General features: G+C 38.8%; 3 long non-coding RNA genes across 4 annotated transcripts in view; 1 reads left to right on the top strand and 2 right to left on the bottom strand.

Moving 5' to 3' along the window:
• The window catches only part of LOC134484458 (uncharacterized), a 23,810-nt gene extending 17,534 nt beyond the window's left edge, over positions 1-6,276 (bottom strand). Inside the window, exon 1 of the long non-coding RNA XR_010061917.1 lies at positions 6,080-6,276. This is a non-coding gene — a long non-coding RNA (uncharacterized LOC134484458). The remainder of the gene's footprint in view (positions 1-6,079) is intronic.
• LOC134484459 (uncharacterized) lies at positions 5,234-27,104 on the top strand. Its single transcript, XR_010061918.1, has 4 exons — positions 5,234-5,431; positions 17,058-17,195; positions 23,152-23,220; positions 26,970-27,104. It is a non-coding gene; the product is annotated as an uncharacterized LOC134484459 (long non-coding RNA).
• LOC134484460 (uncharacterized) lies at positions 6,574-15,357 on the bottom strand. 2 transcript variants are annotated; one of them, XR_010061919.1, is made up of 3 exons: positions 15,116-15,357; positions 9,907-10,012; positions 6,574-7,447 (listed from the first exon to the last, which is right to left on the bottom strand). It is a non-coding gene; the product is annotated as an uncharacterized LOC134484460 (long non-coding RNA). The 2 variants fall into 2 exon arrangements; XR_010061920.1 differs by lacking the exon at positions 15,116-15,357 and adding an exon at positions 11,786-11,895.

Below are 27,104 nucleotides of genomic sequence, written 5' to 3'. Positions count from 1 at the left end.
GCCCCTCTGAAGGTCTAAGTCTTCCCCACACCACGAGATTTGGGTGTAGGATGCATTTAGGACTAATTCAGATCCAGGTGCCGTTTGCACTCCAGGGCTCCTGCAGCTGACTGCTCCTATATTCATGGATCCAGAGGCACTATGCAGTTTCCAATTGGGCTAGGGATGTGGGAACAGGTGGACAGAAGTTGCAGTCTCTCCTTCCCTAAGGTCCCAGTATTGCCCACTCTTCTGGGTGATGAGCTCTCTGTCTCACAGAGTTTCCAAAGGAGTTTCAAATGTTCATTCCCTATCATGCAAGTCTCTAATCTTTCTAATTCTCCTCCAAAGTGAGATGGAGAAGACCCCTCTGGTCAAGGGGAGGTACAATAGGTCCCATCAGACAAAGAGGGCTGCAAAATTTCTTCTCTTAAAGGTAATCTTAGTGATTACTCATATTCCACAAATAGATTAAGACATGCCCCCTCTCCACAGGAGACTTAATACCGTTGACAGATGTCAAAGCAGTGCAGAGAGCTATGTCCAATCCGCAAGACAGTCAAAGATGTCCCCAATCTCCACCAAAGTGTCAAATGCAATCTGCTTGGGGTAAAGTGAATTTTAAACCTGATTCTGCTGACAAAGGGGGTTTCAGAGCTTCCCTATTAAACCAAGAGGAACTTCAAAGTCCTCCACTATTAAAAATGAGATTAAATCATCACTTACGGTCCAAGGGGGACAAAATGCAGTCACAAATCCCCAAGTGAACCTCATAACACACATACCAGCCCAAGCAGAGACAAAACTTTCTGTATGTACATCATTAGATCAAGGACCATTGACAGTTTCAGAAGGGGCTCTTCAGTGTTCCATACACATGCAAGATGTGGTAGAAAATTCTGTGTCAGCCCAAGGAACTCTTGTGCCTTCTGCACATAAAAAATATGATCAAGCACCCTCACCATCTCCCCCAGTACTTCCAATGTCCCTTTACAACATAGAATTATTCAAATATCTTCTACCACCCAAAAGGTCCCTCCTGACTTGTCATCAGGCCCAAAAGAGCCAAGTTTATCACAACACACAGTCAATGAGCCATGCAGACTCGATATTTATACAAAGTGCAGAGAAGATACAACATCCCCTACCTCCTCATGGGACACTAGGTCATTCTATCCTGTAAGGAGAGGCTCCAAAATTTTCCACATATACATCAGAGATGATAGTATTTCCCAAACTTAGCAGGATTCACTGAGTAGTACTCTATCTCATAAATAGACTGTGAGACAAGAAACATCTACAAAAGGAGTTCTACCCACAGCCACATATTTAGAAATGGCTTGTGGATGTGTCACATATACAAAAGATGTTCTAGGACATATTCCATCTGTAGAGAAGGTTATGGATCCAACCATATGTGAACCAGGAGTGGAGGAACATGATAAGAAAACACCAGTGTCTGTACCATCCTTGACATCTGAGGAAAGGGATTCCTTGGATTCCATTTGGGCAAAAGAATGGATATGACCTCCGCTAACTTCACTGGTGGCTATAGGAACTTCTTAATCTCCTCAAGATCAGCCATCTTCCCCAAATACAAAAGATGTTACACACTCTTCCAAATATGCACAAATGGTTTCCTGTCCTTCTTTATACCCACAACTAGACCCAGAACATCTGCCAAATACCTTAAAGGCTCTGGATTTTACCTTATCTCTTGAAGGGGCCTTGGAATCCGTTTTGCCTATCAAGCAGGCTAGGGAACCTGACACTTCTATACGAAAGTCTGTTTCCATTTCTCCAGCAGAAGAAATTTTTCTTGTAACTTCCACAATTACACAACGACATGTAGAAACATCGTTATCTGCTCATGAGGCTCCCAGACCTTTCACATATGTCCATGATGCTCTAGGAGAAGTCACGTCTTCAGAGGTAGCTCTCATACCTAACCCCCATTCTGATGTCATGGTCAGGATTTCTCCACATATACATGGTACATTAAGACCTTCCTCATCTGAGAAGGATGTCTTAGGATCTACTGCATGTGAACAGCATGCTTTACAACTATCCCAATCTAGCCAAGTAGACTTATATCACATGTCCACTCTGGGAAGAAATAGTCGACATTTTCCCTCTACCAATGTGGACCATAAGTGTTTCTAGTGGACCCTCTAGAAACACAGGGTTAAGATTTGATCCTTCGGATGGAGTCTTGAGAACTTTTTCCTATAAGGAAGACAGTTTCAACCTTCCCCCTTCTGTGAAAATGGATCTTGTGTCATCTTCTGCTAACAAGGAGAAAACAAAAGATACAACTATTCCTCAGGTGAGTCCCACACATTCTCCATCTGTCCAAAAGGCCTTGGAATTTTCCAAAAATGAGGAATGAATTGTGGAAAGTTGCCAATCCTTACAAGGGCATACTGGACATTCCATATTGTCCCAAGATGCTCAAGAAACTCCTTTTTCAAACCAAAAGGCAGGTTCACCGTCTCCCCAGGGTTTCAGAGAATTTCTTCACCCCTCTCTAGGGCTCCAGAAAGTGTTCTCCATGTTCAAAGTGATTTGTCATTTTCCAAATTAGACTTCAATATTACAAAACCTTTTTTTTATATTTTCAAAGGTCCGAGGGAAATTCCACATCGAAAAATATCATTTAGACCTTGTGTCATTAGACCAAGTATATCAGAAAAATTCCATGTTTCTAAAGCATCTAAAAATCAATCTTGCTTAGCACTCTTCCTGGGAAACACTTACCATCAGCCATACAATCCCCAGGACCATTGAAATAAAAAAGGGGTATCTAGAATCTTTACCATCTGCCCAAAGGTTTTTAAGATGTTCAGCAACTTCTCCAAGAGCTCAGTTAACCCAGAGAACAAAAGAACTAAAGCCATCTTCCCAGGGTGTTTTCGCAAGAGCCACATATTTCTTCTTTTCTTTTATACCAAGACAGAAGACGAGCTTCATTCTCCCCATCTCTGATCTCTTCATCCTATTTGTTCCCTCTCCCAAATGGCTCTTTACTGTGAATTAGAGGCCAATTAGTAAACCATAGATATATGGAAGGATTATCTGAGAGACAGTTACTGACAAGACAACACTTGTTACATCACAGAAGAAGCTAGGGCTCTCCAGGATACAAAAGACTTTTCATGGAGGGCCTATTGATCATGTCACTGAGAACAGCCATGGCCTACCTGCTAAACATCTTTCCTTACATTGACCCGATTCAAGGGTGCCCTTTGGAGTGTCCCCTGTGACACAGTGAAAACCTTTACATGCTACATCACTCTAAAGCTAGAGACTTCTCTCTGCTTCATTAGTGGTCTCATGCTCTGTATGGAGAAAGTTAGTCAGGGGCTTAGCATGGGTAGAAAAGATCTAGGAACAAGGAGAGAATAAGATTCTTCTGGAGATTAATTTCATTCACAGGTCTAATCCTGTGAAATACAATTCAAATCCCTAGGTTTTCTCATTTTCCCATGTGCCAGTATTTTCCCTACAGACCTTTAATTGAGTGAATATTGTGTTACATTTTTTGATTGTACATTCATTGACAGGGGACATTATATATATTTCATTTTTCCAATTCTGTTTTTTGCAATAAATTGTGCAACAAACTTGACCCAGCTATAGTGTATATATAACAGTGGAAATATTGTGTACCTACTTCAAATGATCAACTCCCAAATCATTATATTACCCAAAAATTTACAGACATCAGTTAAGCAAAGGACAACATTGACTATAGAATGCAGTTCTATAGTTCTATTAGATATCTGTTCTCTAATATCTACCTTCCTGTGTTCGCAGGACAAGACATGAGAGTTTCTTCAGTCCAATCGTCAGTTTCAGGGGGATGTGCAGCAGCGAGATGTATGGCTTGAGGTCCACTGAAACCTCAACTTCATCAGGTTCATAAGAACAGGAGGGAATCTATTTGGCATTGTCATTTGTGGATACTATATTCTTGACCTAATTGCACAGAATCCATGTAAATATTCCACCAAAATTCATAGTTGTAGGAGCCACCATATATACACATATATCAGGCACCAAAACTAGATAAGATTAATGAAGCTAAGATGTGCATTCTGCCAATAAACCGTTATAGACCTTTCATTAGAGACACAGCCAGAGCATGTCAAATACAGAAGTGATTGCTAGTGGCAAACCAGAGAACTGAAAAAAGATCCCTTGTTTGTAGATGTTGAGAAAGGATTTCAAGAGCTGAATGGTCTTTAAACCACATAAGAACAACAAGTTAAACTAACCATAGCTTTCTGGTAATAAATCAATATTCAAAGACTGTTTATGGATAGACATATGGCTCCAACTGCATATGTGGCAGAGTATGGTGATGTTGGGCATCAGTGATAGGATAAGCCCTTGGTTCTCTCTAGTTTTTACTGCTAGTTCAAGGGAATGTCAAGGGAAATTAAAGGGGTTATAGAAGAAGGGTAAGAAGACCAGTTCGGAATCTTATGGACAAGAAACTGGGAAATAAAATAACATTTGAAATGTAAATATAGAAATACCCAATTAAAAATGCTATAAAATTTGCTAAAAAATAAAAAAAATGAAAGAAAGAAAAGAAAAGAAAATTAGCAGCTAAAAAGACCTATTAATGCAGTAATCCAAAGGGTTCCTGTCAGGGAATTATAGTCAGAATAATAGTAGTGGAAAGATTGAGATGATGAAGTTCAAATTTGGAACTCTTCTCTCTAAAATACTAATATCAGACACATGCTGCTCTATAAGTAACCAAATAATTGAGTAGTTTACTCTGAGCTGAGGACACAATACTTGTTTTTCACTTCTTCCTTAGGACCATTTTCTTCAGGGCAAAAAGAATAAAAACCATGAGTTCTAACGAAAAGAACAGTGTCCTTCCCAACACCTGGACTTCGGGATAAAGATATTAATGATATAAACTCTATGACTTCCAGGAACCATTAGAAGGAGGGAAGTCCAGATGCTTCTGAGAGGCTCCCAGCACCTGAATCCCATATATGGAGGGCTGAGGTCAAGTCTGTGTCTTAAGTGAATCTACTCAACTCCTACCAAGGACTCACTGAGATTTCCCATAATCAATGTATTTCTTCCTTCTTTTATACCAAGACAGAAGGCCAGCTTTCTTTTCCCCATCTCTGATTTCTTCATCCTCATTGTCCTTCATCCTAAATGGCTCGTTACTCTGAATTAGCAGCCAATTAGTAACCCCTATAGGTACTGAAAGAATATTGGAGAGGCAGTTGCTGTAGCAGCAACACTTGTGACATCACAGAATAAGCTAGGGCTCTCCAGGATACAAGAGATTTTTCAGGGAGGGCCTAATGATTGTGTCACTGAGGACTGCCATGGCCTACCTGGGGAACAGCTTTCCTTACATTGAATAGATTCAAGGATGCGATTTGCAGGTGTGTCCCCTGTGACACAGTGGAAACCTGTACGTACTACATCTCTCTAAGCCTAGATACTTCTCTTTCCTGAATTAGTGTTTACATGGTCTGAATGGAGAAATATATTCAGGGGGTTGTCATGAGTAGAAAACGTCTAGGAACATAGAATGGAGGAGATTCTTCTGGATCATAATTCTATTACCAGGTCCATTCCTGTGATATACAGTTCAATTTCCTAGGTTTTCTTTGTTTCCCAAAGACCTGTATTTACCCTACAGACCTTTAATTGTGTTAACATTGTATTTCGATTTCTAATTGAACATTCCTTGATTGCTGACTTTATATATAAGGAATATATATATATATATATATATATATATTGAATGTGTTATTAAAAATCAGTTTTCCATTTCCATTTATTTTTCAGTGATTTTGGCAACAAAGTGGTTCCAGCAATAGAGTGAATATAACAGTATATATATTGTGTACCTACTTCAAATGATAAACTCCCAAATGCTTATTTTATCCAAAAAATACCAGATATCAATAAAACAAAGGAAAACATTGACTATAGAATGCGGTTCTATTTCCAATTAAGTATCAGTTCTCTCATATCTACTTACCTGTGTTCCCAGTGTCAATCTTGATGATTTTAGATATTTTACCATGATATTAGTTCTCTCATATCGACTTACCTGTGTTCACAGTGTCAATCTTGATGATTTTGGATATTTTACAGTGATTATTTCTTCAGGGCATACATCATACTTAGGAGGATGGGCAGTGAGAAGAATGGCTTGAGGTCCAGTTAAACCTCAACTTCAAAGGTTCATAAGAACAGGGGTGAGATTATTTGCCATTGTCATTTCTGGATTCTACATTCTTGAGCTAGTTGCGCAGAATCCATGCTAAAATTCTACCTAACCTCAATGCTGTAGGAGACACTATGTATGTATATATATATATATATATATATATATATATATATATATATGTATATATATATATGTATATATATATGTATATATATGTATATATATATATATATATATATATATATATATATATATATACATTCTAAACTAGATATGAGTGATGAAGCTATCAAGTGCCTGCTGCCAGGTACCAGATATAGATAGTTCCTGAGAGACACAGCTAGAGCATATCAAATACAGTAGTGAATGCTAGTGGCAAAATAGTTTACTGACAACTGATCTGTTGTTGGTAGATTTTGAGAAAGGATTACAAATGCTGTGTAAGTGAGGGTTCTGAGGGTAACTGGAAGAGAATGTGGGACAAAGGATGTGAAGAAGGATGCCAAGAAAAGAGTCTGAAGAAGGCATCAATTTTATTTTTCTCCAAGGCTGAATTTATACCATAAGAGGGGTAACAGAGGGAGGGGGACCTAAGAAACATTTACGCAATGCAAGAACACAGGATTCGTTTTTTCATAGATCTGATGTGAAAGGATGCCAGAGAGTTCACAGGTTTGTCATATTATTAATCAGCAGGACAACATTATCATATTATTATTTTCTTGACCACTAGATTTGTATTAGTCTTCTGCAGCTGGCTGGGGATTTTCCATTAACCCAGTCATACTTAATTCTAACCATAATAATAACATCTAAAATGGAGGGCTTCAAGGGAATCACAACAAACATCTCCTCCTTACTTACATTCAAATGTAAAAGTGACCAATGCCCATGCATGTACTGAAATGCACCCCTTGGAAACTGCGACTGTCTTAGGTTTGGGTGTTACTTGTCACATGGCCAAAAGAATATTGTAGCCAGGGCCCATCATGGGATAAGGCAGCAGCTAATGTTGGCCCTCCTCTTTGGCCTTTTATTCATGAATATATCATTCTCTTATCCATCACTGACTGTCCAGCTCAGGACGGAGGGGTGAGAATTTTTTTGGTTTTTCAGCAAAGGCACTAGGACAGTAGGCAGAAAAGAATGTTGGCCTCATTTGACTGAGGGACAAAAATGTACTTACCTGGACTGGGATGAGATTTGTAGGTGAATTTGACCCTCAACAAAGCATCGTTGATGGTTAGCCTATGATAATATAAGTGAATAGGTTTTGTTTTTAAATTATCTCCCTGTTACTTAACAAGGCTGGGTAAATGATTAAATGTCCAGGGGCCAAAACATATAAGCAAGAGACAAAGAGATAAATAGGTATCCCATGCATGTCAAATAAGGAATAAGCAAACCCCATATCATTAAAATACAGTATCATTAACTGAAAAATAAATAATGTGTTGATACATGGAAGGAAAAATAACATGCTGATTGACATTTTTAAATTCTCAATATAAATCAAATAGACAATACAACAATCATAATTGCATTATCCAAATTCAATTCCTACGAAAGGTATTGCATTGTTGAAGAATACATATTTTAGCTGTCCTGGAATGGGTGGTAGGCTTCTAATTCTTCTTGAAGTGGTGCAGTTCTTTGAGGAAGCAGGTCCTCTCAGTGGAGTGTAGGCTTTAGATGAAGTCGTGTGTACCTTGCGCCATGTACAGTGCCTCCCTGGCTCCTTCTTTGGATCAGTGCCCGAAAGCAGGGCAGTAAGAATGCACTGTCTCTTTTAACAATTTTATAGTAAATATAATTTCGGTATCAGCCTCTGATTGAAACATTCTAAATCCCCAAATATGTCAATCCTGGTTCAGACCGTGGAGGTAAATTTAATATTTAGGGGGATGCACCATCCCTTGTTTTAGAATTAGGACCTTCAGAATGTGAATTTGGGACATCCATATTAGCAGGATGGGATATATTTTAAGTCAATGAACACAGTGTCTTAGGTGATAAAATTCTTAAGAACAGTGGTAAGGGGCCAGACAAGAATGCTAGGGGGTGACATGGTGAGAGCGGGTGGAACAACCAGATAGGTGACAAATAGCATTCAGTCGCACAGCTAAATAAGCCAGCTTTCTTGGGGCAAAAATGCCAGCCCATAATCAGGAGCAAGCTTTGTGCCTGTGAAACAAAAAGGAGAGCAGAGTGGCAGCTGGTCTGTTACCGACTGTCTCTCTGGACTTTTTTTGTCCTGAGCTCAGCTCAGCTCCTTAGAGTCAGCTCAGTGCTCTACCTCTCAAGAGACCCAGCCTCTGAAGGACACTAGGCTTCCAGTAAAATTTAATAACAAAAGGATAGAGAGATGGTTAAGACCTGAGTGCTGGATGCCAAGTGGCTGATAGAATAATTGTATGGTTCGTCTACTTTAAGGGGGAAGTTTCTTCCAGGCTGTCTTACATGCTAGATGACCTTGTGCCAAAAGACCAGGAGAAAATAGCATTTGAGAATTGAAGGGGGGCTTTCCCGGGGGGTGTTATCCGACTGAAGTTTCAGATATCAGAGAGTAAGCTATAGTTACAGGCAATTGGTTTTAAGGACTCTTTCTGCTCCCATTCCTGTGGCAGTGGTCACAATTGCGTTGGATTTCCTGACTCTTACAACCAATAAATAGATTACTAACACTGGAGTACTGATCTTTAATAGAAGCATAGCCCTCCAAGGACTGCAGTAGTAACCATCCACCAAGCCGCCTCACTGAGTTAGATTTCCATGGAAAAGAAAACATTGATCCTGACCTTGGCCACAGCCTCTAGCTGGAGTAAGCTGAACAGCCGGTGCTAAGACTTTCTCCTCTTGTCATTCTAGAGCAAAGCCTGTTTTGTCTGGCACAAATAAGCTCCTCGCAGTCTGCTGCAGATTCTTTCTGAAACTATTTTCGGAACTACCCTGACCCCCAACCTGGGGCATTTTGACCACAGGGGCAAGAACTGACTGCTGCAGGGATAGGATCAGCGGCACTGTCTATGTCAATGATGACTAACAGGGAAGGTGACTTAATGCTGAAGACCAACTTCACACTTTAATAGGGCCAGCAGATAAGGCAGGCTCCCTGGCAGAAAACAATTTCTCTCAAGCAAATTATTTCCAAGTTATTCACCAAGTAGACCAAGTAAAACTTCTTGAGAAAGAAAGCAAACAGTTCCATGATTTCAAGGACTATCATCAGTCCAAGTCCAAAAATGAAACAAAAGCCAGAAAAGACACTTGACAATACCAAAGGAAAAAAACTAGATAAACAAGACCAAGAAAAAGCATTCTATAAGCGAGTTCTACAGATGCCTGTTACCTTCAGTACCTGGCCCAAAATGCAGCTTAACCTTAGCTGCTACTGTGATGAGGAAGACCATCTGATCCCACCTCCCAATGGGATTCTACAATGTCCTCATGATTCCTTTCTCCTCCTAGAGCATCCTCTAGGGCCTATGGCCTGTGACAAAAAGCAAGTCGACCTGTCACAGCCAAAAGTCCCTTACAGGACCAATAGTGACCACCAAGTGGACTCTAAACCTTCTCCAGTGGGGACTCAAACCCTTCAGACAGCAGGGGCAGACAACACAAGTCAACATGAAACAAAGATGTAACATGACACAGAGACAAAACAGAAAGTAACACAGAACACAAAACACAGACTTGCTCGAGCTTACCTCTGATCTCTTAGCCAATTGTGGTCTGGAGTGAGCACAGTCCCGGTGATGCACCAAAATGGTGTAAGACCCCATAGATTTCCACTTCTGGAGCGCAAAGTGACCACTGCAGTAACATAAGGGTATAAGAAACATAAGGGTTTTTAATCCATGTAAGTAGGGTTGCTTATCCACACAAGGAGAGTCAACTTTTACCCAAAATGCACATAACTTTTATTCGTTACAGAGGGTAGACTTCAGTAAAAGGGTTAATCCATCCATTAAACAATCACTAACTGGGTATTATCTTTTGATTCAATTGTTACCTCCTGGGTGAACTATGGACAAATATTTTTACAAAATCTAAGATTTTTTAAATTTTTAACACTATTCTTTGTGTCCTGAATGACTCTCTGTGTCCTGTCACAAAAGATGAGAGTAGAATGCTTGTCCCATCATTCAGCAAAAGCTCTGGGAGGGGGTGAGGGGTTGGAGCAAAAGCTCCAAGTGGGAGAAAAGGCTTCCACAAACAAGGAAGACAGACCAGCCTATTAACAGGGAAAGACTTTCTCCTCCAGGACACCTTCAAAGAGCCGCAACTTGGGTGCCTTTTTTAAGTGAGAGATCATAGGGTGCCTGGAATAGAATTGGGGACAAGGGTCACAAAGAAGGATGTTAAGATAGGAGTCTGAACAGGGCGACAATTTTATTTTCCTCCAAGGCTGAATTTATACCATAACAGGGATAACAGAGGGAGGGGAGAAGTAAGGAACATTTACTCAGGCCAAAGTACAATATTGGTGTGGTCAGGGAATCAGCTGATATTGATATATCAGAAAAGTCACAGGTTTGTCATATTATTAGTCAGGAGGACAAGTTTAAAATATTATTATTTTTCTTTACCACCAAATGTGTATTAGTATTTTGCAGCTCAGTAGGGATTTCCCATGAAAATAGTGATAGTTAATTCTAACCATAATAATATCATCAACAATGGAGGGCATCAAGAGCGTCGCTCCAAACAGAACTGAAGGGGCTTTCAACTGCTTAAGAAATACAATGGCAAAGAAACAGAGATTTCTGGTACTAACACAATATTCTGTGCATGGACAGAATTATTGCTCCAACTGCATATGTAACAGAGGAGGACCCTGTTGGGCACCAATGGAAGGAGAAGCCCTTGATCATTCCCAGGTTTGACTCCCAGTTCAAGGGAATGTTAAGGTGCAGTAAGGGAGGTTATAGAAGAAGGGGAGAGGGGTCAGTTAGGGCTCATATTGAAAGGAAAATGGGAAAGAAAATAACATTTGAAATGTAGATATAGAAATATCCCATTAAATAAGCAATGAAATTTGGTAAAAAATAAAAAAAATGGAAGAAATAAAAGAAAAGAAACTGCTACCTAACCTCACCTATTGAAATCTAAAGGGTTACTGTCAGGGAATGGTAATCAGAGTTATACTTGTGAAAGACTGAGATGAAGTCTCAACTTGAAGCCCTTCTCTCTCCCACATATCAGTGTCAGACACAAACTGCAATATAGGTATCCAAGGCATGGAGGAGTTTTCTCTGAGCTAGGGACACAATTCATGTTTCTCCCTTTTTTCTTGGGAGCTTTTTCTTCTTTTCAAAAAGAGTAAAGGCCATGAGCTCTCAGGAAAACAACTGTTCCCTTCCCAACCCTCCGCTTTTGGAATAAAGAAATGAATGATATAAACTCTCTGACTTACAGGAACCATAAGAGCAGGGAAGGCCAGATGCTTATGATAGGCTCCCATCTCCTGATTCCCATATGTGGAAGGGTCAGATCAAAGCTGTCTGTTCAGGGAAACCATTAAACACCCCCCCCCAGGACAAACTGAGCTCTCCAATGGACCACGTATTTCTTCCTTTTTTATACCAAAACAGAAGGGCAGATTCCTTCTCCCCATCTCTGATCTCTTCATCCTCTTTGTTCTCCCTCAAAAATGGCTGATTACTCTGAATTAAAGGCCAATTAGTAAGCCCTAGATGTACTGAAGGAATATCTGAGAGGTAGTTGCTGTCATAACAACACTTGTGACCTCACAGAAGAAGCTAGGGCTCTCCAGGTTATAAGAGATTTTTCAGGGAGGGCCTAATGATGATGTCACTGAGAACTCCCTTAGCCTACCTGCTGAACAGTTTTCCTCACATTGACCAGATTGAAGGGTATCCTTCACAGGGAAGTCACCTGTGACACAGTGGAAACCTTTCTGTACTACATCTCTCTACAGCTAGAGACTTCATTTGCTTCATTAGTGGTTACATGCTCCAAAGGGACAAAGTTAGTCAGGGGCTTGGCATGGGTAGAAATGTTCTAGGAACATGGAGTGGAGGAGATTCTTTTGGATTATATTTTTTCAATTTCACAGCATTCCTATGATATATGATTCAATTTCTGAGGTTTTCTCTGTTTCCCAAAGGCTAGTTTTTTCACTACAGACCTTTAATTGAGTGAATATTTTATGACATTTTCTAATTGTACATTCCTTTATATGAGACTTTATATATATATTCCTGAATATGTATTCAAAAATTCTGTTTTCCAATTCAAGTTTCTGCAATGATTTTGGCAACAGAGGGGGCTCAGCTATAGAGTGAATATAACAGTGTAAATATTGTGTACCTCCTCCAAATGATAAACTCCCAAATTCTTATTTTATCCATCAATTACCAGACATCAGTAAAGCAAAAAAAAAAAAAAAAAAAAACCAACATGGATTACAGAGTGTGGTTCTGTATTCCCACTAGATATCAGTTCTCTAATATGTACCTTCATGTGTACCCATGGCCAGACTTGAGGGTTTTAGATGTTTTATCGTAATTCTTTCTTCAGGCCAAACATAAGATATAGGAGGATAATCAGGGAGAGGAATGGCTTGAGGTCCAGGGAAACCTCAACATCAATAGTTTCATCAGAAAAGGAGGAAGTCTATTTGGCACTCTCATTTGTGGATTCTAAATTCTTGAGCTAGTTTCTCAGAATCCATGTTAAAATTCCAACTAACCTTCAAGATGTAGGAGCCACCAAATTTATATATATATATATATATATATATATATATATATATATATATATATATATATATTCACCAATCTAGGTATGATTGATGAAGCTAAGAAGTGGATCCTGCCTGGAACTTTATATAGATCTTCCCTGAGAAATACAGCCAGAGCATGTGAAATACAGAAGTGAGTGATAGTGGCAAAGCAGTGACATTTAAATGCACCTCTCGTTGGTAGATTTTGAGAAAGGTTTACAAAAGCTGTGGAAGAGAGGGCTTTGAGGGTACCTGGAAGAGAATTTGTGACAGGCAACGCAAAGAAGAACGCCAAGACAAGAGTCTTTACTACGCCTCAATTTTATTTTTCTCCATGGCTGAATTTATACCATAAGAGGGGTACCAGAGGGAAGGAGGAAGTTAGAAACATTTATGCAGGCCAGGGGTACAATATTCGTGTGGTCAGGGAATCGTCCGATGTTGACAGGATGTCAGAAAGTTCACAGATTTGTCATACTATTAGTCCTCAGGACAATTTTATCATATTATTGTTTTTCTTGACCAACAGATTTGTAATAGGCTCCTGCACATGGCTGGGGATTTTCCATGAACTCAGTTATACTTAATTCTAACCATAATAATAACATCAACAATGTAGGGCTTCAATGGCATCACTCCCAACATCTCCCCCTTCCTTATAATCAAATGAATAGGTGTCAAATGGACATGCTTGTCCTGGAATGAACCCCTTGAGAACTTTATCTTAGGTTGGAGTGTTATTTGTCATATGGCCAAGAGAATCTTTCAGCCATGGTCCGTCATGGGATAAGGCAGCAACTAATAGTGCCCCCCAGGCCCATGTCTTTGGCCCTTTATTCGTGAATATATCACTCTCTCACCCGTCATTGACTGTCCAGCTTAGCACACAGGAGTGACAATTTCTTCATTTTTCAACAATGACATCAGGACAGTAGGCAGAAAAGAATGTTGGTCTCATTTGACTGAAGGACAAAAATATCCTTACCTGGGCTGGGAGGAGATGTGTAGGTGAGCTTGTCCCTCATCAAATCCTCTTCCATAGCTTGCCTATGATAATATACCTGAATAGGAACCTGCCAGCTAATCATATCTATTGACTCAGAAATCTAAAGGATCATAGTCAGGGAATGATAGTCAGAGCAGTACAAGAGAATAGATATGCACCACAAAACAAGGTAAGATTGATGAAGCTAAGAAGTAGTGCATGCTGCCAGAAAACAGATATAGATTTTTGCTGGCACACAAAGCTAGAGCATGTCAAATACAGAAGTGAATGCTAGTGGCAAACCAGTGAACTGAAAATGGACCTTATGTTGGTAGATTTTGAGAAATGATTGCAACAGCTGATGGTGAATTCAACCACATAAGAACAACAATATCAATGAACCAGAGCTTTCTCGTACTAAAACAATAGTCAAAGACTGATTGTGGACAGACCTATGGCTTCAAATACATATGTAGTTGAGGATGGACTTGTTGGTCACCAATGGAAAGAGAAGCCCTTGGTCCTCCCTAGGTTTGATTCCCAGTTAAAGGGAATGTGAATGCACAGTAAGAGGGATTACAGAAGAAGGGGAGGGGGACCAGTTTGGGATCTTATGGACAGAAAAGTGGGAAAGGAAATAACATTTGAAATGTAAATATAGAAATATCCAATTAAAAAAGCAATAAATTTTGTTAAAAATAAAAAAAAAAATGAAAGAAAGAAAATCAAAGAGAACTTTCAGCTAATCACACCTATGGACTCAGAAATCTAAAGAATCACTGTCAGGGAACGGTAGTCAGAGTAATATTGTTTGAAAGATTGAGATGATGAAGTCTCAACTAGTAGCACTTCTCTCTCCCAGATATCAAATATCAGTGTATAAGATAACTGCACTATAGGAATCCAAATCATGGAGGAGTTTACTCTGAGGTGAGGACACAATACTTGTCTTTCTCTTCTTCCTTAAAAGGTTTTTCTTCTGGACTAAAAGAGTAAAAGCCATGAGCTCTCAGGAAAGCAAATGTGCCAGATGAAAACCTGTCTTTTGGAATAAAGAAAGTAATGATAAAAACTCTTTGATTTCCAGGAACCATAAGAAGCAGGGAAGTCCAGATGCTTCTGAGAGGCTCCAATCTCCTTATTCCCATTTGTGGATTCCATTCAAAGCCTACACAGGACTCACTGAGCTTTCCCATGGACCACATGTGTCTTCTTTTATACCAAGACAGGTGGCCAGGTTCCTTCTCCAGATCTCTGATCTCTTCATCCTCTTTGTTCTCCCTCCAATAGGGTTGTTTACTCTGAATTAGAGGCCGATATGCAAATATTCAAATCCTAGAGGAAAGGAAAAAAATATCTGAGAGGCAGTTGTTGTCACAACAACACATGTGATATCATAGAAAAAGAAAGAGCTATTCAGGATACAAGAGATTTTTCAGGGTGGGCCTAATGCTGATGTCACTGAGAACTGCCATGGCCTACCTGCTGAACAGATTTCCTTACGAGAAACAGATTCAAGGGTGCCCTTTCAAGGAGTGACTCCTGGTACACAGTGGAAACCTTCATTTACTACATCTCTCTAAAGCTAGAGACTTCTCTTTGCTTCATCAGTGGTTACATGCTCTGAATGGACAAAGTTAGGCAGGGGCTTAGCATGGCTAGAAAAGATTTAGGAACATAGAGTGGAGGAGCTTCTTCTAGATAATATTTTATTCCCAGGTTCATTCCTGTGACATATAGTTCAATTTCCTAGGTTTTTTCTGTTTCTCAAAGGCACATATTTTCCCTATAGACCTTCAATTCTATCTAAACTCTTAGCTCTAGTTTACACACACACACACACACACACACACACACACACACACACACATATATATATATATAAAGATATATATATTATATATGTATATATTTGATATAGTTATAGATAATGTCTATAGACAATGAAGGAATATCCAAGAGGCAGGTAGGTTACATATATATATATATATATATATATATATATATATATATATATATATATATGATGTAGATGTAGATGTAGATGTAGATGTAGATGTAGATGTAGATGTAGATGATATAGATATAGATATAGATAGATATAGATATAGATATAGATATAGATATAGATATAGATATAGATATAGATATAGATATAGATATAGATATAGATATAGATATAGATAGATATAGATATAGATATAGATATAGATATAGATATAGATATAGATATATCAGCCACAAAAAGTAGGTAAGATTGATGAAGCTTAGAATTGAATGATTAGAAGAAACGGATATAGGTCTTTCCTGAGCGACACAGCTAGAGCATGTCAAATAGAGAAGTTAATGGTAATGGAAAACCAGTAAACTGAAAACAGGTCTCTTGTTGGTAGATTTTGATAAAGTGTGACAAGAGCTGAAGGAACTTTCAATCCGATCAGAAAAACAATGCAAATGAACCAGAGTTTCCTGGTACTATACAAATATTCAAAGATTATACATGGATAGACCCATGGATCCAACTGCATATGGAGCAGAGAATGGCCTTTTGAGCACCAATGGAAGGAGATGCCCTTGGCCTAAACTAGGTTTTAGTACCAATTCAAGGGAATTTCACAGGGCAGTAAGGGGGATTATACAAGAAAGGTAAGTGAACTGGTTAGGAATCTTAAGGGGAGGAAACTGGGAAAAATAAAAATATTTGAAATGTAAATATGGAAAAATCAAATTAATAAAGAAAAAAAATGCTAAAAATGAAAAAAAATAAGTGTTAAAGATAAAAAACTGCCAGCTAATCACACATATTGAGTGAGAAATATAAAGGGTCACCAGCAGGCAATGGGAGTCAGAGTAATACTAGTGGAAAGACCGATATGATGAAATAGAAACACGTATCTCTCCCAAATACCAGTATCAGACACAAAATGCAATATAGGTATCCAATTAATTGAGGATTTTACTCTGAGCTGAGGACACAATACTTGTCTTTCACTTATTCTTAGGACCTTTTCCTTCTGGGTAAAAAAAAAAAAAAAGCCATGAGCTCTAAGGACAGGAATAGTGCCCTTCCCAACACCTGGATTTTGGGATAAAGGTATTAATGATGTAAATTCTCTGACTTACAGGAACCACAAAAAGCAGGGAAATCCAGATGCAGCTGACAGGCTCCAAGCTCCTGATCCCATGTGTGGAAGGCTCTGATCAATTCTATCTCTTCAATTTTCCTACTCAACTCTTACCTAGGACGCAGTGAGATTTCCCAGGTTCGACATATTTCTTTATTTTTTTAATACCAAGACAGAAGACCATCTTCGTACTTCCCATCTCTGAGGTTTTCATATTCTTTGTTCTCACTCCCAAATTGATGTTTCCTCTAAACTAGAGGCCAATTATTAAACCCTATAATAAGGAATATCCTAGAGGCATTTGCAGACATGGCAACACTTGTGACATGACAAGAGAAGCTAGGGCTCTCCAGGATACAATAGATTTTTCAGACAGGGCCTAATGATGATGTCACTGAGAACCACCATGGCCTACCTGCTAAACAGCTTTCCTTACATTGACCAGATTTGGAGGGCCCTTTCCAGAAGTGTCTCCTGTGACACAGGGGAAACCCTTACATATTATGTATCTCTAAATCTAGAGAATTCTCTTTGCTTCATTAGGGGTTACTTGATCTGAATGGACAAAGTTAGTCAGGGGCTTAGCATGGCTAGAATATTTAGGAACAAGGAGTGGAGGAGATTCCTCTAGATAATATTTTATTCCCAAGTCCATTCCTGTGACAATCAGTTCAATATCCCAGGTTTTCTCTATTTCCCAAAGGCCAGTATTTTGCCTACAGACCTAAATTGAATGAATGTTGTATTTCACTTCCTCATTCTCTCTTTCCTTGATAAGAGTCTTTATTAATATTCCTGTATGTGTACTCAAAATTTCTCTTTCCATTTCCATTTTCAACAAAGCAAAGGACAAAATGACTATGGAATGACTATAGAGACTTCAGTTCTCTAGTCCTATTTGATATCTGTACTACACTATCTACCTTCCTGTGTTCCCATTGTTAGACTTGAGGGTCGGATGTTTTACCATGATTCTCTCTGAAGGCCAAACATAAGATATCAGAGGACGGGCAGAGAGAAGAATGGTTGAGGACCAGTGAAACCTCAACTTCAATAGGTTCATAAGAACAGGAGGGAATCTATTTGGCATTGTCATTTGTGGATTCTACATTCTTGACCAAGTGGCACAGAATCCATGTTAACATTCCACCTACCCTCATAGATGTAGGAGACACCAAAATTATATATATATATATATATATATATATATATATATATATATATATATATATATATATATATATATATATATATATGTCACCAAAACTAGAGAAGATTGATGAAGCTAAGAAGTGCATTTGCCAGGAACCAGATATAGACATTTCCTGAAAGACACAGCTAGAGCAGGTCAACTATATACATGAATGCTAGTGACAAAAGTGTGAACTGAAAATGGGGCTCTTGTTGGAAGACTTTGAGAAAGGATTAGAAGAGCTGAAGGTGCTTTCAACACCATGAAAACAGCAATGAAAATGAACAAGATCTTTCTGGTACTAGACCAATATTAAAAGAATGTGCATTGACAGACCTATGGCTCCAACTGCATATGTGGCTTAGGATGGCCTTGTTGTGCACAATGGAAGGAGATGCCGTTGGTCCTGCCTAGGTTTCTCTCCCAGTTCAAGGGCATGCCAAGTGTCCTCAAGGGGGATTAAAGAGGAAGGGGAAGGTTACGTGTAGGGATCTTATGGGCATGAAACTGGGAAAGGGAAAATATTTTAAATGTAAATATAGAAACATCCAGTTAAAAAAGAAATAAAATTTGCTAAATATAAAAAAAAATGTAAGAAACAGAAGAAAAGAGAACTGCCAGATAATCACATCTATTAACTCAGAAATCTAGAGGATCACTGTCAGGGAAGGGTAATAGAGTAATATTTGTGGAAAGACTAAGATGATGAAGTTTCCACTATAAGGACTTCTCTCTCCCAGATATCGGTGTCAGACAAAACCTGCACTATAGGAATCCAAAGCATGGAGCAGTTTATCCAAGCTGAGGACACAATACTTTTCTTTCCCTTATTCCTTAGGACATATTCTACTGGGCATAAAGGATAAAAGCCATGAGCTCCCAAGAAAACAACTGTACCCTTCCCAACAATTAGCTTTGCGATAAAGAAGTTAATGGTATAAACTCTCTGACTTCCAGGAACCATGACAAGCAGGGAAGTCCACATGCTTCTGAGAGGCTCCCAGCTCCTGATTCCCATATCAGGAAGGCTCAGATCAATGCTATCTCTTCAGGAAACCCACTAAGCCCCTACATAAGACTCACTGAGCTTTCCCATGGACAACATATTTCTTCCTTTTTTTACACCAAGACAGAAGGCCAGCTTCCTTCTCCCCATCTCTGATATCTTCATCCTCTTTGTTCTCCCTCCCAAATGGTGGTGTGCTTTGAATCAGAGTCCAAACCCTAGAGGTACTGAAGGAAAATCTGAGAGGCAGTTGCTTTCACGACAACACATGTGACATCACAGAAGAAGCTATGGATCTCCAGGATAAAAGAGATTTTTCAAGGAGGGCATAGTGATGATGTCACTGAGAAGTGCCATGGCCTACCTGCTAAACAGCTTGAGCAGCTATGCTGACTGAAGGCATCCAAAAATTAAAAAAATACTAAATGGATGACATCACAGTTTGATGGTCATGGATTGATTAGACCTGTTACCATAGAGATGTCTTATTTCAGGGGAATGTATGGACGGTAAAGCAATAAACGGCCCTTAATTAAGAACCAGATGCCTGGTAAAGTTTCATGTTATTGGCCCCAATGTTGCATGGGCCCAGAGCGAGAAGAGGGGGACTAGTGGGCAGGTTGTTGATTTCACAGAGGATGGTAGAAATAGAAACCAATTGTGGTATGTGATATTCATCTGGAAGAGAAAGTTTTATGACTTTTATGGTGTCTGTCTGATAACACAAATATGTCCATAAAGCAGTATTTTAATGTATTTGAGAATATTCATGTTAATATGGATTGAATTTAAAGTTTGGTTTTATGTCTTAATTCATTAATTTCAATTACATGCTTATATGCTAGGGGAATATAAATTAATGTACGATATACATTAATGTTGTAATGTTCTAGATTATTTTATGTACTGTATAAACCTGATGTCTGACTTAGACATATCTTGCCATGCTCTCCAATGTAGGTAGTTATAACATACATTGATACTGACAATTCTTAGAGTTCTGTGGACCCAGGACAGGTAGCCTGGTAAAGCTGAGTTTCCAGAAAACTGCCAATTGTTCCTGAAAGAATGATCTTTCCTTCTACTGTTCACTACCAACCTGTGTATTCAAGGTAGCCATTTGATTCTTTTAATGCTCACATCTTATTTATACCATGAAGTCTCAGGTAGCAAGGGGTTGGTTATGTCACCAGGAGGTCAGTAGGGCACGGGTCTCAGGGACACTTGTTGGGCATCCAGGTCAGCGATCTTGTTACCTTTAGTCACAAAGCAGTCATCTCTTTGATGTGCATAGCAGTGAAGCCTAGCAAATCATAGGGGAATCCAAATATCCTCTGGAGAGCCAAGACTTTCTCTATGTGCTTAATGCCCTTTCCTCAGCATCACGGACAATTTTATCTCCATATTATAGACATGTGGTGTATCCAAAGCATAATGTCTGTGCATGTATAAGGTGACAGGCTTCCCTTATCCCTTTTTGACATCCCGAGTCAGAGTGATAAGTCAGTTCTGTTCCCTGGGCCTAGTTACCTGTCTCTAAGACTTGCATCAAAATAATTTCAATAACAGTAACAATTGAAGCTCCTCAGTGCCTTGCTCCATGTTTAATGAAAATATTCCCAGCTGTGTTGAGTATTGAATTAGTGTCTTTCATGGATGGGGTTTGGCAGTAATCCACTAGGTCTGTCCAGATAAATTGGATCATTGTTGTTAACTCAGGACAGTCAGTGATGAGCATCTGTGGGTCTACAGAACACAGTAGGGTAAAAGGATTTATGTAAAGTGTGTTTTCCCATTTACACTTCAGGATGATGCAGGAATAGCATCTGTTAGTGTGCAACAGGGAGATATAGAAGCCAGTGTCTCATGAATACTCTTGGGAGGGAATTGGGATGCAAATTTTAGAACAGGGGCAGAAGGAACACCCATTCAGAGTGTGCCCCACATGTGGCCCATACAAATACAGATAAGATGGATGGAGCAGCAATAAGTTCAGGCTGACAGGAACTGGATGTAAATCTCTCCTGAGAGACACAGCCAGAATACAGCAAATACAGAGGCGAATGCCAGCAGCAAACCACTGAACTGAGAATGGGACCCCCGTTGAAGGAAACTTGGAAAGGACTGAAAACCTGTAATGGGCTAGAGACACCATATGAACAACAATGCCAAAAAACCATAGCTCCAGGGACTGAGCCACTACCCAAAGAGTATACATGGACTTACCCTAGGCTCCAACTTCATAGGTAGCAATAAATAATCTAGTAAGGCCACCAGTGGAAGGGTAAGCCCTTGTTCTGCCAAGATTGAACGCCCACTGAACGTGATTTTTGGGGGGAGTGCAGTAATAGGGGTAGGATGGGGAGGGGAACACAAATATAGAAAGGGAGGGGAAGGGGTTAGGGGGATGTTAGCCCAGAATCCGGGAAGTGGAATAACTATTGAAATGTAAATAATAAATACTCAAGTTAATAAAGATGAGAAAATAATAGAAGCCAGATTGTGCTGTTCCTTTTAGAAAGGCTTCAACTCTCTGGGAGGATAGGAGTATAAAAGTCTGACCCAGAAGTAACTTCCCTGTATCTTTCACTGAATAGAGCCAGCTAATATAGCCTTTAGACAAGTGATCATTCCTGAGGCTACAAGGTCCAGTTGTTTAGACAGGTGCACACAAGGTGTTTTTACGGCCCTAAAGTGTTTTGTAAATCCTTCATGCAGTGTCTTTTCATCTGTTTCATGAATAAACAAATGAAAACATTCTGTGAAACCTTGAAAGGCTAGGGCTGGAACCACAAGAACTATCAAGCATCAAACTCCATACCTTCTGTCTCCACACAGATTAGGTTCTAGTACCCCCATGTGTCTAGGGTAGCTAGGATTTCCTATTTCTCCAAAACCCTGGTATCCAGGCAGAGCAATACCCATCCACACCAAGAATCTCTCAAACCTGTCTAGAAACCTTTGGAATTGGGACCAGTGTGATTACAGCAACCAATCTCTGATACAGGTTTCCTTTGCTTTCTCCAGATTTTTGCCAATATTGTTGTCCTCTTAATATAAAAATGTGAACTTTCCTAGCTCACCCTTGCTAGCTCAGAGATTATAACTCTTGGACCAGTGCCTCAGTGTCCCTTGTTCAATTATTTTGAGATTCAGGGGAGAGGAGGAGGTTATCTATCTGTTGTAAGGGTGTCGAACTGCGAAACTTCTGAGGCCATCAACAGACAGGATGGAAGAATTTTGAAATCCATGGATGAATAGGGTCTAAGTTATTTGCCCACTTTACCTCCCTCTGTAACTGTCATTCAAATTTTAATTTATCTCCTTTGCCAACGGGAACTTGAAGAATACATCATTCAAGAACAAGACAATCTACATACTTTTCTCTGGAGGATTCTGACTTCTGAGTGCCTATGAGATCTGAACTATGGGGTTGTTAGTCTCTACCCTCTAATGCCTGTCCCTCATATCTTGGATAATTTATATGATAAATAGCCCAGTTTCTTCTCATGTAATGACAACATACTCCAGTGAGACTGGGAGGATATCAGGATGCCCATCTCTTTCAGCTGGGTAATATATACTGTATCTCACCCTTTGCTTCCAGAGTGTGCATTATTTAATCTACATATGCACAAATGATATGGTTAGTTGAATAATTATGAGATTATATTTTAGGGACAGGTTTGAGAGGATAGCTTCTCCCAATATCCATAGGATTCTTCACTACTAATCTGAAATTAGAAATCTGAAAGGTATTCCAAGTATCTTTTTAATAGGGAGCAGGACATTCACAAAAAAGATATTCTTTTTGTAACCAGAAACAAGGTTTACAGTGTTAGTATCTGGAAGTCTAACTGTGTCTCATTTTTCTAAAAGATGGTTGTTGCTTTCAGTTAATGCAAGAGGCCTCATGCCAGAAGGAAACAGGTGGAAGATGGGGAATCAGACATGATTAATAAAAGGTGAGTTATTATCCCCTTGCCTATGTCAATGGCATGTTTGCTGCTTTAGAGAAATTATGGGAGTCTTCCTTTTGCTACTGTGAGTGCTATCTTTTGATCAGGTAATTGTCATAATACATTATTGAGGACTGAATATGTAGATCCAGTGACCATTATGAAATCAATTGCTTTGTCCCAATTTTAAGTTTTACCATAGATTCCTGGAGTACAGTAGCCTGCGCCCCATCACTGTCCTAACTGTCTGATTTGCTGTACCTTTTAATTCCAAATACATCACTTATTTTTCCAATGTTCACTTCATTTTCAAAAGGCATATTCGTCTTTCTCCAATGGTTGGTTGCTCCCTTCTAGCCCTTTACATGTGTGTTTTAACAGACTTGATTATTATTCAAATTTACTCTTCGGATTACCACTAATGGCCTTCTTAAATCTCCTGTCCTCCTGGCTCTCAATCAGATCTTTATTTTCACGCTAATTTAAACTACTACTAACCACTAATCCTTATCAATACCTGCACATCCCTCTAATATTTTGAAATCAAATATCTTGTGTGAACTGAGTGACAAAAGCACTCTTCAACATCTGTCTGGGTCCAGGGCATCTAGAACTATTGGAGTATTGGTATGATAAGTCCATAGAAACTATTTTAGAAAAGAAGGATGCTCTGAGGTACCCTGTGTGAAGTCATTTTTACATTTTTACATGTTTACAGGTCTTTTGGCCTCTGAGCTGCTGCTTGCAGCCCACCCAGAAAGTCTGGAAATAGATGACCAGGACCACAGTACCTTGGTCAAGGTTAGAATCCTAAGGGAGGTGTGTGGAATGGAACCAGAGTCTCAATAAAATTAGTGTATTCAGTCAGAGATCCATATATGGATCCAGAACCTGGTTTTTACTTTCCAAAATTATTCAGTCCCTCTCTTCTGATATGAACAGGGTGGCCAGTAACAGTTTGCAAGCATTCTCTTTGGGTTGATTAACATTAAAAATTCTCTAAAATAGAGATGAGTGTCTGATTTTTCTCAGAGAAAGAGGGTTTCTGTGTGCTCTAGTAGTACTGGTCACTGGTCCTTAAAGGAACACATATCATAACTCCGGATAGGGGCTCTTTACTAAGATATTATCTTCCTATATGAGAAAGATCAGAGGCTACCTGGAGGCAAATAATTGCAGTAACTGCACATACTGAAGCCATATTCAGGTGTTCAGGACACAAGGAACTTAATTGGTTCAATAATATGTATGCAAGGAGATACTTTAGTAGAAGAAGAGGAAAAGGCACTTGGGCATGGCTGATGCACAGGATGAGGTCAAGAATCTTAAAAAGAAAGAGGATAGGTGTAGTTCTTCCTCATCTTAATAAATGTGTAGAATTTTTTTAATGTTTTTTCTCTCCACGCTTGGTTACTGGAAGATTGATATAATTTATTTATTTTTATTTATATTTCAATTGTTATTCCCTTTCCCTGTTTCACCTCCAGGAACCAACTATCCCATCCCTCTTCCCCTGATTCTATGAGGGAGCTCCTTATACACCTACTCACCTACTCCCTCCCACCTCCATTCCCTGACATTCCCCTACCATTGGACATTGAGCCTTGACAGGACAAAGGACCTCTCCTTACAAGTCCATCCTCTGCTACATATGTGGCAAGAGTTATTGGTCAATCTCTGTGTACTGTTTGGATGTTGGTTTGGTCCCTGTTATTTCCTTTGGGAAGGTTATTTTTAAAGTTGCCACAGATATAATTTTAAGGAAACAGGTGCAACCCAGAGATGAACATGTTGTTATAAACCTAAGCACACATCTATGGAAGGAAACTAATTAGAATGGCCAGGAATTCTTATGACGCCCAGCCATACTTCTCCAGATTTCCAGTGGTTTTATGTTCCTGCACTCGGCAATTTCACATTAAAGGAAGGCAATTCTAACTCAAAGAATCCATAACACCTCCTTGTCTTTATAGGTCTTCAGGAAATAATAAAGATAATATCCCAAGGAGTGAACTGCTTATTAGTTTTAATACAAAATTCTCAATTCAGAATGACAAATAACAGAATGGTCAGAAGAGACAGAGATAGACAACACATAAAGAAATAAATGAATATAAGGAGACAATTAATGGTGGCAACAACAAAATCATACACTTGGAAAAAGTGTCATTTAGAGACATCTCACTAGAATCTTGATGTCAGTTACCAGCAGTAAAAAATGCCCATCACTATGTGTTCAAATAGAAGATGTTATATCCAGTATTACTTCTAGAAGTGACAAAATAGATGACAATTTCTATAGGAAATTTAGCCCAGTGTATCACAGGTGCCTCAACCACTGTGTTGAGGTTCTTTGTCTTGGTTCCCTGTGGAATGCCTCAGGTTGCACCTTGAAAGAAATCTACAGACATCAGGGTCATAGTCCATGATGAAATGTATAAGTTGCTCAAACTGGTTACAATTTCAAAAAGATAAATCTATGGCTTCACGATATTACAGGGTAAAATCGAAAGACCACTCAGAATGACCAAAACTTGGAAGGAAACATTTTCAATAGACTTACAGTAAATGCAAATTACCAGATTCATTTTTATTTATTTTTATTTTTTTTAACTTGAGTATTTCTTATTTACATTTTGAATGTTAAAGTCAAAGTATACAAGAAAAAAAAAACCCACACATCCTATTTGGCTAATGCAGGGGAAAACAAGAAAGCGGTTTAACAAGAGTTAAAAACATGCGGTCAGCTAGGTAATCTTCTCAGTTTCTAGAAGAGAGTTGGGTGCTCTGCAACAAAACTTTTCAGGCCAGGGGGTAGAATCAAGAGACACCTTGAGCTTGGAAAAGATAAAGAGATCTTTGTCCTCATAGCCAATGTAAAAAGAAAATAGCCAAACTCATGCAGAATGACAAAGGGTGCAAAACCATCAGGCATGGAGATTGGTATCTAATGAGGTGCTTCTGATTGGTGAAGAAAATAAGACAGGGTAGTGAAGAAAGTATTTATAAATACAACCTAAGGTGGTATTTACAAATGGTTGTCTTTATAACCATAACCAGTTGTAGAAAATGATTAATAATTGAAATCAATAATTCCTTCATATTTTGTTAACAACGTATTTCTATAGATTTTTGTGTTTTCTTTCATCAATTTCTCTATCATGCAATATAATATCAATTAAGAAATTACAATCGTTTTCACAGTCATTTCAAATTTGAGATTCTAAAAGAATGTGCCATAAAACCCATGTCACCTATTCTAAATGTATAACGCGTTTGACATTGTGGTATTGATAATTATATCATATTCAGTATAACTATGACTTGGTTAAATATATAATGCATTTCTATTTGTATGTAGGGTCATTCTATTTTATCAAGGTACCATTATAATATGGTTATTATTTTTATTTACAAATTATTCACAATATAAGAAATATGATGTTGTCTCCAGTTGATTAGAAGTAGACTCGTGATGGCTATTTTTGGTTGCCTACTTGCCAACAACTGGAATTACCTAAAACCATAAAATAATGGGCATATCTTTGAAGGACTTCTTCTTTCATTAAAAGTGAGAAGATCTATTTCTTGTCTGAATATGTGAAATACAAAAACACACCTTGAAACCAGATATTTAATCCTGCTACAATGTGGGCAATTACTTCTATTGGAAGCCTATACGAGGACATGGAAGAAAGAATTGTTTGTTCTTATCCTGCTTGCTCTGTCTTGAAGAAAAGTTTATTTCATTACAGGCATTACATCTTAATTTGAAAGAATTCCAAAACCCCTGAAGACAACTTAAGACATCATTCTTGGTGATGGAGCAACTATAAGATTCTTGAACTTAACTTTCACAGCCAGCCATTGTTGGATTAGCTGGACCAGAG

This window comes from Rattus norvegicus, chromosome Y (genome assembly GCF_036323735.1).
Source record: "Rattus norvegicus strain BN/NHsdMcwi chromosome Y, GRCr8, whole genome shotgun sequence".
NCBI lineage: Eukaryota > Metazoa > Chordata > Mammalia > Rodentia > Muridae > Rattus > Rattus norvegicus.
The sequence above is the reverse complement of the archived record's forward strand: the minus strand, read 5'-3'. Positions and strand labels throughout refer to the sequence as shown.